At 38.8% G+C, this 16,586-nt stretch overlaps 1 protein-coding gene across 22 annotated transcripts in view; it reads right to left on the bottom strand.

Moving 5' to 3' along the window:
* Positions 1–15,918, bottom strand: part of ADGRL3 (adhesion G protein-coupled receptor L3) — an 807,141-nt gene extending 791,223 nt beyond the window's left edge. For all 22 annotated transcript variants that reach the window (XM_036895181.2, XM_057502261.1, XM_057502262.1 and 19 more), the window contains exon 1: positions 15,781–15,918. The gene's annotated coding sequence lies outside the window, so the exon portion shown is untranslated. The remainder of the gene's footprint in view (positions 1–15,780) is intronic.
* Positions 15,919–16,586: the final 668 nt, after the last annotated feature.

Below are 16,586 nucleotides of genomic sequence, written 5' to 3'. Positions count from 1 at the left end.
ACGGCAGAATGTCATAAATGCCATCAAAGAGATAGAATGAAGGGCTACAGGGAATCAGAGGACAGAAGACAAGGGGAAAGTAAAATATTTAAATTATTAATGAAAGACATAGAAAGTAAAATACCTTAGAAGTTCTTAAATAATATACAGTCAACCTTTTTGCATTTGTCACTCAGACTATCAGACCACTGTAGTGTTTCAGGAAACATGTACTACTGTCTTTTCAAACATCATTAAAATAGGAATTCCATCTGCAGGACTTCCATAATGATGATCTATAAGTAAATTGCTTTGGCCAAATGAAAGAACTTTGTGGTTTGAATCCTCTTCACTAAATTAAATGCAGTTCCAACACCTGACTTTTTTATCTTACATGTTTATATGTTAAATGCCACATAAAAATATTCGAGTTATGTCACCAAAGAATAGATTTTAACATTAAGGTAAAAAAAAATCTGATTAAACAGTCAGTACAGCATAGTAGCTACAACAATACCCCAACAGGTAGATTAGTTAAAATTAGTAAGTTCAGAGAAGGTAATAGCACCAGTGATCACCGTCACTTAGATCCCCCATGTCTTTATAATCAAATTAGAGTCCAGAATATTCGTGTCCAAGGGATATTATTTAATACAAACCCTTTCTTTATACATGACTCAACTAAGGCCATAGAGAGGCAGGCTCTGTCTTGCACTGCCATCTGAGAGGCGGCATGGCAGAAGCGAGGACTGTCATCTACGTGGTTGTCCATATCCCCTTTCCTGATGCCTCCTCCAATTATGCCTACACAGAGCAGCCAACATGACATTTGTAAAATGAAAATATGATCTTGTTATTGCCCTGCTTAAAACCTTTAATGACTTCCCATTACTCCTAAGATAAAGTCCAAACTACTTAACCTTAAGAAAACACTGTGAATTCTGGGTTCCTACTTACTGCCCTCTCCAGATTTTATGCCACTTCCTCCCTCAATCCTTATGTTCCAGCTACTAGGACCTTCTCAGAGCTTCTCACATGAACTGAGATCCTTCTTACTTAAGTTCTGAGTCAGGGGATTCCCTAGTTCAGGAAGGCTGCCTGCTTAGCATGTACTCCAGGGCTCCACAGCATGAGAAAATCTCTCGTCTGGAGTGCCTGAGACTCCTGGGTCAATGTTCTCATAAAACTCATTCCTTTCCTAACCTCTATCACAATTATGCTTAACTCTGACATGTAAAAAGCACTCAGTAAATATTGATAAGTGGATAAGAAAGATTAATAATTCCAAATTTACTATCTTCTTACTATAGTATTTTTCTGTTAAAATTTTTATTCCACTAAATTTCTTAAACCATACTCTTCATTTTGTTCAGACTCTTAAACTAATATCATCTCTTATCTGGAATATACTCTACCATTACCTTGTTAATATTAAATGATTTGTTCTAAATAACAATAAAATCAGTTTTACCACCATATACTGTGGAGAGCCTCCAAAAATTCAAGCAAGTTTGATTCCATCAGTGGCTAAATGATAGAAAATGTCTACTGTCTCTCCTAAATGATACCACATTTCTCTTAACAACTGTTTTCCAGATGTATATTTTCCTGCTACTCTGACAAGTAGAAAGTCAAAGCCATAACACTGCCAAACTCTAGCACTGGTATTTCTAAAGCTAAGTTCCTTTATTTCTACAGAGCTCAGAACCAAAAGACACCAGACACTTAATAAGTCAATGGTGATTGGAAGAAGTTATGATAAAACTAAACTAAGAAATCTTGGTTTCACTGTCTGAATAGATTGTAAGAATTCTCATCCAAGTCTACAGTGAATGACCATTCTTTATAGTCAACAGACAGCTTATTTTATGGCATCCTGAAATTGAATATTACAAGCAGACTATTAATATTAAAACACTCTTCATTAACTCACTTTCTCTTAAAATGAAAAATTCAGGTGTATTATCCCTATTACCAAATCAAGACAGCTATGCTCAGTTTTCTTCCCTTTTGTCAGCTCCATTAACCTCCTCCACTAGAACATGCCTGAGTCTGTGATGAGCAATTCTGGTAACAGAATGTGAAGGGAGCAGTGAACCAGTATGTTCTCTAGGGTGCCTACTCAACCTTCATATCTCAGTTCAAATACCACTTGCTCTGGGAAGTCTTTCCAGATTCTACTCACTTCCCAACTCAGACAAGATCTGATCCTACTGCTCCAACTCTCATAGTACCTGGACTTGACCTTGTAGCACTTACCACAATTTTAACTAAATAACTCATAACAAATTCATTTCTTAATATCTCTTTATTTCAATGATTTTGCAAGTGCTATAAAATCAGAGGCTCTTTCTGCCATGTTATGCTCCATATTCCCTGCAGACTTCAGGTACTAACAAATATACAGTGAATGATAAAAATGAATGCTTTAATGAAGCTGATCTTTTGAGAACTGCAGAGAAAAGCAGAACAATTTAGAGGCCCACTTAGAGATCAGCTTCAACAATAGATGAAGAAATTAATACAAATAATAAAAGCTACCAGTTTATGTTTTATGTATATCATCTTATCTAATCCTCACAATAACTCTGAAAGCTAAGCACTGTTTTTATCTGCATCTTACACATGTAGAATGCGAGGCATGGAGAAGTAGCTTACCCAAGGTCATACAGAGAAAGGGTGGGAAATCATGCATTTCTGCCCCCCAAATTTGTGCTCTCTGCCTCTCTGCTTCTCATTGATATACACTTCAGTGCTTTTCTTAATTCCTCTTATATGTGGGCTTATAACTTTCAGTAGAGATCATTGGATTAATATAAGAATAAATTTATGTTTATTTTTAAACCTTGTAATAATGCATAATAATCATATGTAAATAAATTCAGCCTTTTGTGAAAAAATGAATGTTTGATAATCAGTGTATGCATTTCTACTTCATAAATGAAGAGATGTTAAAATCACCTGGGTATAAGATTACAGTACTGTGGATCTAAAGCTCTAGATACAGAATTTATTTGATCTATAAAGAAAGCTGATACATGAAATCCCATTAAATCCTATATCAAATCCTAAAATGATTTATCATTTTAAAAAACTTGTTGGTAGTCTTAATAGTAGGTAAGTATAGAGAACTATGAGACAAATTAATTGGAATCCTTAACATTTTGAAAGAATGTAAAATATATATACATTATGTCAATTTCTTTTAATACCTTCACAGAATGTCCATCCTATTATATCATTTTAAAATATGATATTACCATATACCATGCCTTAGCTCTGTAAGAAGGATGTGATATGAAAATTCTTATAAAATCAACTAACCATTAAGGATTTTTTTCAAAATATTAACTTGCAAACAGAGGTATTCTAATAAGCTTTATTATTTTATTATATTTTATGGATGTTTTAGAAAGAACCCCCAGTCCTATTCCTTATTAACAGAAAAAAACAGACCTAGAGAAGTTATATGATCCATGTGATACAGCTACATAATGACAACACCCTGTCTGAGATCAGAAATGAGAATTCCCAAACGCAAGACTGATAAATTCCTTAATAGAAGGCAGCATATGCTAAAACCAGCCACGTCGCTATGGACAAGTCACTTCAATTCTTGGCAACTTATTTTATTTTTATTTTTATTTTATTATAGTAAGAGCACTTAACATGAGATCTACCCTTTTAACACATTTTTAATTGTACAATATGATACTGAAAACCATAGGCACAATATTGTACAGCAGACCTCCAGAACTTAACTCATCTTGCATAACTGCAATTTCACACCTGTTGATTAACAAATGGATAGTTGCTAATCAACATTTGGTGGGGAAAGAAAGTGTGCAAGAGTGTGCCTTTTCAGATTCCTTCTATGCCTTTTTTATTCCACATGCAGACACGTAGCAAATTTCAATGGCACTTGAATTTATGCTGCAACAGTAACTTCAAAAACTGCCTTCATGTTGAGTCGTTTCCTCTGGGTCCATAAAGCACACTCATGCAGTTATACAGTCATTTATTAATCAAGCATTAAACTGTGCCCCATAAATATGTTCTGATGAAGATTTAAAGAAAATATGGAAAGTAAGAACTGGTTTCTAATTTGACTGCTAGAATGTATCTTAAATATATATCTTTATGGAAGCAGAAGTCACAAAGATGCTGTTTAAAGTAGAATTGTTAGTTCCTCTGACCAAAGAATAAACTAAGGAAATCAAGTTCAGTAGGTACTGGCATTACTGTAAAAAAAACAAAAAATTGCATTATACACCTGCTGTTTTCCTCCTTAATTTTACTTAAGGGCCACTGAACATGTCGTATTTTGTACCTCACTCTTTGGACAGTTCTTTGATTGAAATTAGACATAGTAAACTTGGGTTCATGTTTACTAACATAAGCCATAATGCCATTTAGTTGCTTTTCTTTACTGACCCCTCTCCTTTTACAGACAATCTTCATTTACTTTAAATGTGTTTACTGCCAATTTCCTACTACTTTTCATACTTCAATTGTAAAATAGCCCAAACCAAGTGCACCAATTTTCTTGTTCCATAATAAATTTGGTAACACGAGCTTTGTAAAGTTGATATTTTCCATAAATTTAAGAGATAAGACGTCCACTCATAGCAGAGAACAAAACTATAAAGTAGGTATTGGACTTCTTCATTCTTCACAAAACAGTTTCATTGTATGGTTTTGTTTTAATGTTGTGTTAAATTCAAAGACATTAGGCACAGTCCTATTTAAATGTTAATAGCCAATAAATTTCATTTTTTTATTACTAACAATTTTACTGTCCTCAGCTTTTATACGTTCATATATACTAGAGTTAGTAATTCTTAAGAATTACTGAACAGTTAGTAAGTTACTAACTTTACTAACTCTACATAACTGAGATTTAGTAACCACTAATTATACAAAACTGAGAGCAAGCAATTCTTAAGAAAGAACTTGCAAACACTTAGGAGCACCAGTTATGCATGGAGGACAATTACGCATGCAGGTCACTATAACCAAACAGAAAAGTCACACAGTAATTATTTATTCTTTGTCCTAGTAATTCTGCTTCAAGGAACCTGTACCACAGAAATCATCAGAGAATAGGCCAAGTTTTCTGTTACTCATCCTAGCAAAATCCTCATGAATAAGAAAATGTTTAAATAAATCATTATACATATACACTATAAAATATTTCACAACATTAAAATGAGTCTTTCAAAACAACTAATGTCATTGGGAAATTGGAGGGAATCATGCAAACAGCCTATAGAGTTAACCTCAATTCTACTAAAGCAAATACATAAGCACATAAAAAACAGATAATGGACAGATAAAATACAAGAATAATCAAACTAAAATTTAAGTGTGAAATAATCTCTGTGAACACTTAGAAGTGCCACTCTATTATGTTATGTTGGCTGATTTCTGTTTTGACTTTATGCATCTCTATATTTCAAGAGGCTTCCACATGAGCATGAACTATAATCAGAAAAAAAATGTCTTAAAATATGATTGTTCAGAATGTAGAACAACTTATATTGGGAAGAATGAATGGGAATCAAAATTCAGGTATTATTGACACCCAAGAAGAATCAAAAGGTCATGCACAAATAGTCAACACTGGGATAGGAGCAAATATTCCAGAATGACATGTACCAAACTGAGAGAGAGAAGTAGAAAAGTAACACAGCTGGATTAGTAAAACACAGCAAACCAACCTCTGACACTGATACTGAGCCCCTCATACAGATAGTTAATTCATTTGTAATAAAGGACATAAATTCCTCATTTATATACTTAATGCTTTCTTTCACACCCATTGACCTTCTTGCTGTTGCTCTATCTCAACACTCCCTATATTCAAGGAAGAAACTAAACATACACACCCTGCAATCTTACCATCACCTATTATGCAGGTCTAACTGAAAAAATGCCTGCTCAGAGACTCTAAGCAAATTTCATTTCTGAACACTACTATCTCCAGCCCAGCAGGCTATTTCACCACGATAAGATCACATATTAATCAAATATGCCAAAAAAGAAATACTTGCAAAGTTTGCTTAATAATGTCAAATCATAAAAATACAATACTGGCTGCCTACTAATTTTTAGTGTCCTTTCTTCTTCGAGGATTTGCAACAATAAGAGGAAGGTACATGGGAGTTCCTCTAGTTAAGGTTTCTACTAACTTTAAAATCTTTCCCAAATTATTTTGTTACTATTTATATTGAGCTGGCACTTAAAAATGAAAATGAAAAGTCAATACAAGTCTCCATTTTAAATAAAGAAAATAAGGACAATACATTCAAGAAGTTTCCCAAATTATACAAATAATACCTCCAAAGCATTATTTTAACTCGTGTCAAATGTCAGCTTTAAACACTTCCCAGGCTCTAGTTTTCATAATAGCAGATCCATATTAGATGCCTGTCATTCAAATAACATTGTTGTTTAATAAGCTGACGTATATTTTGACTGGATTCTTTTGGAAGCTAATAAAGTTTCCATACACAATTATCTGAAATATCCTACTTGATGTACTTTTGAGTATTCTGCCTCTAAACATCCGGTTTACTTGAATAAACATATCTTTCATTGGTATCATGACATACCAAGTTCACTAGCCAGTGTAAAAACTAGATGTCTCAAATGGATGGATGGGTGCTTATCTGCAAACGCATTTTTTTCTGCTTTTGCTTCTATTTGCATTTATTTTATGCTAATTTATTCCCATGCTATAAGTTTTTGTTTCTTCAGTTATTTCTGTGATAACTTCTTCTCTACAACCTCTATTTGCAGTTTAGGAACAGTTTGGTCTTTTTCAGTAAGGGTCATCTTAATATGGCTGGTAGAGCTCATACATGAGTTGATTCAACCATGAGCTCTGCGTGTGATGACACACACTGGGGGCTTTGTCCACCGGATGCGCTCAATGCCTACACAATCTACATTGAAGCCTACAAGAACAGAATTACTCTCTGCATTTTTAAGCACTTGTAGTAAAAATTAGCACTCTTAAGAGCCACTGAACCTGTGTCCAGTGCCCCTGCCTGGCATTTATGATGTCAACTTCACCCTCACACAATAGAATGGCATAAACTGCTTAAGTGACCTCTCTCAGGTATTTGGTGTCTTTTCAGATATTCATAGCCTTGATAACTTGGGTGCCTTCACAGGTGTTCTTGAACCTGAAGATTTGAATCCCTTGATTTGCATGTTTTTGTTGGATTTTCTGGGTCAAATAAGTAGGGAGCCATTTCCCAAGATCATTTTGGCCACTTACAGGAGAGTAAACCCATTTCTAGTGGTTTTCCTAATTGATTCTCCTAATGCCTGAATCTGTCCCTGTTAACAAAGGGCGGCTGTAGTAAATGGTCAGGTTTAATAGCCCCCCTGTGCCTTTTTCTGTGGACTAGATCCCTGTCTTAATTGAGTCTTTCCTTCTTCAAGCTAACAATGTGTCTATCCACAGAAGAACTACAATATCTTTACTGACCCCACTGATCTGGTGATAACAGGTTGATCTAAAGCTGGGTGACTAATTCAGGCAGTCATGAAAGGGAAAGAATCCAGTACGCAGAGAGAAAAACTGGTAGTCTTGTTTAGGGACATGCAGTTAGAGCAGAATCCTAGTGGTTATCAAGGTGCTAATTTTCTTCTGGTACCTTGGTAAACCTCCATCCTTCCCCAAGGATTCTTTAGGTGAGAAATACAATAACTTCCCAATAAATTAATCATTTCAGCCTAAAACTAGTTGGAGGTGTCTTTGCAATAAAAAGAGATAATGAATATACCCATTCTACAAGTCTTACAGGTTGAATTTAAAGTCCATATGACAACTGAGACATCATAAAATATGTAGCACTTTGGAATGCCTTCAAGATAATATTTAACTTCCATACATAAATATTTTTTAATCAAAGCAAAATTTTAACTGAAAATGCCTAAAACTCAAAAAATCATTGTGTATTATTTTAAAGGAAAAACCATTGCCTAAGCTCTTCTTCCAAAGTCAACAGTTAACCGTATGATTAGCACTCAATAGACAAATTCATCTGAGTAGTTAAAGCCAGTATAAAGAAGAAAGGCTACATGCCTCATGCTAACACAAAACTATTTCTCATGCCTCATGCTAACACAAAACTATTTCTCAATTGACTCTTTGTCCACTCCTTGAAGTCATGATCAGCATTCTGAGTCAAGGTTCAAACAACAACCATCAGCCACTGACAAATCCAGAACACTGAAAATTTGAAAAACAGAAACAGAAATGTGAACCCATTGAGCCCTTCCATTCTTGCCAGGAATAAATCTCATACAAAAAGATGACCATCACTCAGGACCATTTCCTTTTATCCAAAAGTATCTGGAAGAGCTTTGAGGAAAGGAAACGGAGAAAAAAAACCCAAAACAAACCAAAACAAAACGGGGGACTGTAGAAAAACCTCTTACAGGGTCAGCTGTCAATGGAATGCATTTTAGTATTCAGGTTACCCACCCATGCAGAACATCAAAAACTGGGCTTGAGTCTCTCCCCTATTCTCACAGGCTCAGGCTACTGTGGAGCCACTGGGGCTGTCTTCAATAGCAATGCACTCTGCCTCTGCGGGATGCAGAAACACCAACACAAGCTGATCAAACAGAAGGGGGTGTCGTCTCTACTTGGCTTTCATTTTCTTGAGTCATACTTTAAAGCACTTAATTCTGGTACAGTTTAGCAAGTCAGCTGTCCAATACACAGCTTATTTTTTCATTCATTCTTCCCATTTACCATGTTGTTCATTCACTCTTTACATTTTAACATAAATGCTAATTATAGGAAAAAGTCATACATTCTTAATAACTTCTTTTATTGGCAACTGTCGCTAAAATACAGGTGTTAACTCTAAAATATGGACTTACATCTGACCTGTTCAATGCTTCTAGCCTTTAAAGCCATTTTGGGATCTGAATTTTAAGGGTTCATCTGCATTTATAGCCATCTTAGGAGGACTCGTGGACTATAAATCTTTTAGAAGTATAGAAATCCTTAAGTCTTGGAAGTTTAAGATGACTTGACTCCATTACAACGTGTAGAAAATTGTGATTTAGTTAAGGTTTACAGAGCTGCTGATGCCATGTGAAAAGATGATCAGGCGTTTAATTTAAAATGTCTTCAGTTAAATTGGTACTTTCATTTTATATGTGATTTAAAGTCAATCTTAAGACACAACACTTGGTGGCTGTCAAAAATATTTTCCTATCAGGATTTTGACTTTTGGTGGGAAACTAGTAGCAAAGCATAACATTTTAAGATAAGAGAAAGAGCTCAGGAATAGGTGCTTTAAAAGGTTAAAAAGGGAAGGAGGGAAAGAACATTGGAAAGACACACAGATACATGAAACCTTTCTCAACTGCTTAAGGAAATGCTACTGATTTTCATAGCTCGTCAAGAACTCTTCAATTAAGAAAATAGTTGATTTAGCTAAATTTTCTTAATGATGGTACTTAAGGACATTTCTAATAATACTATGACTAATGTCTCATTCATGCTGTACTCTGTCAGATACTTTTCTATTTATTTCCTATTCCTCACCCCAAAGGAGCAAAGTAAATTTTATTACCTTTATTTTGCAGAGAGATGATAGAGCTAGAAAGGGACGGAATTGGGAATGTATTCAAGTGTCCCCATTCCAAAGGCCATTTTCTGGAGGTTCAGAATTAGGGACAGTGCCCCAAACTATGCCCAGCTAAGGAGTTTAAGTAATTTAGTTTCTACAACACTAACTCAGGATTAACCAAAGTGGAGAAGATAAATGCTACACTACTAATTTCATAGTGGCAGGCCTACATCAGGTATTACATTAGCTAGGTGTAACTTACAAATATATCTATAAAGTTTTCAAGTAGATGTCAAGTACTATTCAGAAGTGTTACAGTTCACCGGCTGAAGTTTGGCAACTAGTAAAATTAATCTCTGCGTGGAGCTTGTTACTTCTTCGGCATATTACCATTCACCAACAAATCGAACTACAGTATAAAATTGCTCCAAGGACCCTTTTCACCGAAAATGGTCTGTTGTGATGCTTAGATAGTGATTAACAGACTAAGAGTATAGTGAGCCATCTTGATACCACTTCAGAAAGTGATTTCCTCCCTGATAATTCCCAAGATACATAAATATTCAATTAGGGTCTTTGAAATCAAGTTTTAATTGGGCATTCATACTCTGCCCAACTTCAAATTTAGCCCAAGCTAGGTGTCATATTAATTCTCATTAAAAAAAAATCCCAGTAACTCTTCATAAATTTTAAAGTGGGAGAGTAAAATAAAGCCAAGATTATCTTTTATATGAAATTTTCAAATTTAATAGCATTTTAAGAGATGCTCTAAAGCAATGAGGTGAAAACATAATTGCATATCTTAATCACATGGGGACTTGTTTAAAGTTTCATTGGACCCTCAAGAGAGGTAGTAAATAATAATAATGCTAATAATGATGATGACAGGAACAAATAGTTGCATTTCTATTATTATGTGCCCAGAACTGTTTTAAGCACTTCACATCTATTTTCCCATTAAAGCTTCACAACCACTTATGAATTAGTAACAACTGTTACATGCATTAAAACATGCAAGGATATTGAGGCCCAGAGAGATCCAGTACCTTGCCCAAAGTGAAATAATTTATCAAACCTAGGCAAGCATACCACATAGCTCCTTCTCTTCACCACTACACCATACCACCTTGCCAGCTATCAGAATACCAAGATCTGGGGCCTAGATTTTAAATTTCCCCTGCAGCTCCTCCTCTACTGTCAGAAGATGAGGCTGGAGACAAGCAGCCCTCATCTAGGATGAGAATCCTAGATGGCTACTTAGGTCAGAAGGGGTAACACTTATGAGTCCAAGGAAGCAGATCTACTAAACCTCAACAGCAGCAGTTCCAGACTTTCTGGTCCCAGGACCCTTTGACAGACTGATAACCTAAAGCAATTTCTGATTACATTGGTTGTAACTATCAACATCTATGTATTAAAAGTAAACTGGGAAATTCTAAAACATAACCACACATGCCATATGCCATCAGAGCAATGTCACCACATATCATGTACCTTTTGGAGAACTTTACTGTACACATGTTAAAGTATGAGAGTGAAAGGGAAATAATTCTTAGCATTGTTATGAAAATGTTTTCTCTTCACAATCCCTCTGAAAGGGTCTCAGAGACCCACAGGTCTCCCCAGAACACACTTTGAGAAGATTGTTTATTCTAGAATATAACTGATATAGAAGTTAAGCAGATGGAAATATTCAGTTGGTTGATTTAATTTTCCATCCCAGAGATAAGCTTCGTAATAAATAGCATAAACACCAACAATATTCCATTTAAATTTTTTAATAAAATAGCCCAAATGTTAGCTTCTAATATGTATGTGTAATCACTCTTAGAAAGAAATTTGTTAATGTTAAATTCAATTCTTGTTTTAAGTGTCAGTAAGACATGAGAAAGATATAAATTATTAAAAACTATAGAATCTGTTATGATCAAATACAACAAGACTCCCCCTTCATTCACTGACTAAAACACATGGAGAATTTCAATTGATTCAGAGTAGGACAGGTAATTTTTTTATATATTTTGTGTTTGTGAATGTACGAGCACATGTCTAATTCAAAAAAAAAAACATTATACCTGTTTACTTACATAGTAGTAGAGTTAATTTGATTGGGCCACATAGACACTCATACCAGGGTAATGACGTTAAAGGGTTTGGAAGAAAATATGCACATCTTAGGACTCATAAATGTTATCTAGAAGCATGAGCACTTTCTAAAACTGGCCAAAACACATCAATGTCAAAATCACAATGAGCGAAAAATCTGGATTTATCTCCCCAGAGATCAACTGTCTAACAACATACACACACACACACACACACACACACACACACACACACACAGATAACAAAGGGAAAATGTCAGGAGGACCTTAGTCATATTTGAATTTTTACTTTACATTTAATTATAAAATAGGGTAATCCATGAACAAATGCATTTGCATAAAAGAAAAAGACAAATGCAACAGTAATCTGAGTGTAAATATGTCCTTGGTGGCAAACAAATGCTGAATTACATATAGCCTCTGTTCCTCCCAACTGAGCAAATGCATGAATGTAATGCAAATCTAAGAAATCAAAGGGAAAACACCCATTTGCAAAACTTAAGGAAAGATCATCTCCCTCTAATTCCAACTGCTTTAGCCGTTCAACACTGTGCTAAAGTAAGGTTGCATAGAATTTTTCAAAATCACTTTTTTCTTAAATACAAAAATCACAATCAGTTTTCTTTACTGATTTCTATGCAAAAATGCCCCACTTTTAACAGTAATTGTCACTCCTACTTGGCAGCCCTTTTCAAAGAGAGTTCCAACCAGCAGTAAAAGTGGTCCAAGTGAAATCTAAAAAACAATTTAGTTTACCATAGTATTATTTGCCTAACTTCAATCATTTTGATTTTAACATTTTTATCTTCTACTTAGGATTTTCTTGGTTATAACTCACCAAGGATCCAAAGGTAAACCAAGTCCATGAAAAATTTGCCTTTCCTGTTACTAGAAAAAATGCCAGGCACAGTACCAGAGTCCATAAGTCTCATACTCCCTATCATTCCCGTGGAAAGAATATTTAAACCTCCAAAATGCAAAATCATTATTAAGAAAGTCATTTCTAAAAGACATTCCATTCATGTCTTGGAGGAAAGCTCTCAATCTGAAAGATAATCACAGCAAGCAACTAAAAATGAGACATCAAAAGCATTTACCCATCAGGCAAATCACATGCTGGCTTACCACTCTTCAGGCCAGGGATGCCTGATGCAGCCTAAAGGTCTATCTAAAAAAATATAAATAGTTCACATAAACCTTTATACTAATTATTCCTCCTGCGGTGAGTTTATACATACACCGGTCAACCATAAACACCAATGGAAATGGTTATTGAATATTAAGTGATAAAGAAGTGCTATGGAATGGCATTCAAGCACTCTGACACACTCACCTTCAACTAAAGACAGCACAATACACTGACAGACACAGTTCTAATGACATCAGGACCTGTGGAATGTATGACTGCTAGGAAACACATGCTGCTAGGAAACAAAGAACAGATTTTATCAAATCTTCTAAGGTAAGGACAGGGAATTGCTGTGATTAGATCTTCTACAATGAGAGGCCAAATATTCTCCAAGCTTCAGAAATATTTGCAAGTGTAAAGGCTTTAACACGTACCCTCTAGAAAAGAAATAAATACAGGAATCTAGATTTGCATGAATTAAATCACAATTCTCTAACTTTTCTATTAAGATAACCACCACTAGCAACATCATATAAAAAAAATACAACCTCATCAAAATCAGGCACCAATGATTCAGTATTCCTTTTCCTTTTTTGGCAACCTAAGCTTTTTCTAGAAGTCAAGATCTTAAAAAAAAGAAGAAATCTAGAAATTATAGTACCTAAAAACAAAGTATCCTTTTAAATTTACTGTGCTACACTTTTTTAAACAGAATGGAACATAGACATTTGTGACCAACACAAAAGCAGAACTAATCTGCAACTAATGGGTTTAATATCTTAATCATTGAAACTGAAAAACAGTTTAGCTTTTAAACTTTTTAGAACCGTTTATCTTGGTACATTTTTAACCCTTGCTTTGGTTGAAAGAAAGAAAAAGAAAATTGGGTGAAACAAAGATCAGAGATTTCAACACACATAACCTTTTAAACTCCTATACAAATTAACTAGAAATGTCTTTTGGTGATAGTATAAAAGAAGTGTCAATTCTGTAATTCACATACAGACAAAATTGGAAGCCAGAACTCCAGATCATTTAGTACCATTACAAACTGGAAAATATACCAGGAAACTCTGGCTAAAAATTCTGTTTTACCTCATAGGGAAATGGAGACCATTCCCAAAATGAAGAATTACTAAGTAAGTGTTTCTCTGTAGATTCTACTATGACATTCTTTAACTAGCATTGATAGGCCATATGACAGTAAATTAGAAGACCGCCTATTTACTTCACAGCAAAACACAGACAATTTTTTCTTCCTGCCAGGATCCATGCATATCATTTCCCCAACAGCTGGCTGAAAGGATGTAAAATCAGAGGTGCAAGAGGCTTATACTTCCTAATGAGTGATCCACCCAGGGAAGTAAACACAACAGACACCACTAGGTTTGGCACTAAAGGAGACTGGCAGGGCTGCTTACACAGTTGTTTACAATGTGCTCCAACTACCGCAGACAGGATCACACACAGGCACAGGCAGGAGACACCCAGAGGTAGCTCACACGCCTCGAGTTCTCCCAATTGCTGTAATATCTCTGACCATAAACAAAGCAGCGCACGTTTCGATCACAGCGAGGAAAGTGGCCAGAGAATTCCAGGGACCAGAGGTTATGCTGGCTTGACTCAGTTTTTCAATCTGCCGGAGAGACGACTGCTCTATCCTACGTCTCATCACAGCCAATCCGAGGTGCGTCGAGCGCTGCACCAGAGACTCACCGCCGCACGCATCTGGCGGATTTGATCTTCAATGAGAAGAGGGGACACCGAGAGGCTTCTTCGCTCCCATACTGGGCCCCCGCGGCCTCTTCAAACCAGATTTTCCGGTTAAGCGGATCCCAGGCGATTTCGATAAGCAAGCTCTGCTCAAGTAGCATCAGCTCTGCTATCCCCGCAAATATCTCGCGGCCATCCCCGGAGCGCGTACAAACACGCTCACACAGACAAGCACACGCCGACCCCGCCGCCAACTAACCCCGATAACGGAGGTCGCCTCCACTCTATGCGCGCGCGCGCGCACACACACACACCTATACTGCCAGGGGATCTGGCACGCTTAGCCGTGGAGCTCCTACTTAGGACCAGAGGCGGGGGTGCGGTAGCCCCGATGCTCCGCTGCAGCCTGGAGCTTCTCCTTCTCCCGGGAGAAGCTCCGGGGTGCCTGCCCTCCTACCTGTAACTCAGCCGTCCGCGGCCACCAACGCTCTGCCCACCCCTCCCAGGCGCCCTGGCCATCTCGATTCGTGCAACACCGTCCCCCGCCCCATGCCCATTTCCATCACCGCGCCGCCCCGTGCCACCCACGAGAGTGGCAGCCTTCTCCAGCCAGAACCGCCTAACAAAGCCTGGGCAAGCAGGTTTAAACCAAACTGCCGTGAAGGGGTCACGACGCGCGGGGTGCGAGGAGGCAGCGCGGTTCCACGACTCAGGGGCGCGACCTGAGCAAACGCGGCCCCCGTGGATGCTCCAGGAAGGCGTCCAGGCAGGATCGCGGCGGGCTCGCCGCCCCGCAGTCCCCATCGCCCCAGAGCCCGGCTCCTCACCCGGTGCCTGTCGGTGATCCAGCCCTCTCCCGGCTCTCAGCCGGCGGAGAGAAGGCGCCCCCTGGTCTGCTTTCAGCCCCCAGCAGGGGATGACACTAGGGTAAGAGAGGAGGGAAAATTCCCCAGGAGGAACCCGTTCCTATTCCCCAGCTTGTTGGAACTGCGAATGCGCTGAGTCTGCTCTCCCCTTCATCCCTCTCGGCCGCCAAATCCCCCAACAGCTGTAAAAACCTCGAACCCGTGCCAAACCCCAGCGCCCACCAGCCAGGAGGTCCCCTTCCCGCCGCTCATCACGATGAGTGTGTGCGAGCGGCAGGGTGAGTGTGCGTGAACCCCGCACCCTCTCGCTTGCCCGCCGGGCGGCCGCCGCTGCCCGCGCCAGACCAGGGCCACCACTATTAGGTAGAGCGAGAAGAATAAATTACCTTGCGTAACCGCTGGTCCCCGATTTCGTCCCATCAGTTTCAACAACCTGCAGCCGGGTGCAGTTTCCACAATCCAGCCATGGAGCCTGGGGCAGAGGACCGACCGCCCCAGGAAGACACCCCAACACACGCGGCCGAGAATGATACCCAAAGCGCGGAGAAGGCAGCAGGCGGGTGGAGACCCCAGCTGAGGAACAACAAAAGTCTCTCCTTCCCCCTTTCTTCTGCTACACGGCCACGGAGAACGGGGAAGGGGTAAAAAAGAACCAAATGCTTGTCTTCTTGACGTTTCCGCGCTTCGCACACACTAACGGGGTGAAAGCGGGGCGATGGGAGAGGAGGGCTCAAACGTCTCTCCCAGTCCACAGTTGCACAACTTCGGAGTCAGGCGCGGTCTCCCGCAGCAGCCGAGGGACCCGAGCGGCAGCGATTAACATGCGGCGGTCGTCGCAGGGGCCGCTTCTCCTCCTCCTGCTGCCGCCTAAGCAAAGACGCTGCCGAAGAGACCGAAAATCTTCCACCATCCCCCCAGCCGATCTTTATATCCAGTTCTCCCACCCCACCCCCTTCTCTTTCTTTTTCTTCTTCTTCCTCGTCCTCCCCTTTCCGCCGGGGAGTGGGAGCGATGGAATAGGTAGGGGCGGCCGCGAGGGCCAGGGGTGGCTGCCCCGCCGCCGAGCCCTGCTCCTCCTCCTCCCGAGGTTCTCTCTCAGCCGCGGGGCTCCTCTGGCGCCCGCAACCTGCACCGAGGGCCCAGCAAACTCCTTCCCGGGTGCACAGCGGGGGCGCGCGGGCGGAGCGGGCGC

Source organism: Manis pentadactyla, chromosome 5 (assembly GCF_030020395.1).
Source record: "Manis pentadactyla isolate mManPen7 chromosome 5, mManPen7.hap1, whole genome shotgun sequence".
Lineage (NCBI taxonomy): Eukaryota > Metazoa > Chordata > Mammalia > Pholidota > Manidae > Manis > Manis pentadactyla.
The sequence above is the reverse complement of the archived record's forward strand: the minus strand, read 5'-3'. Positions and strand labels throughout refer to the sequence as shown.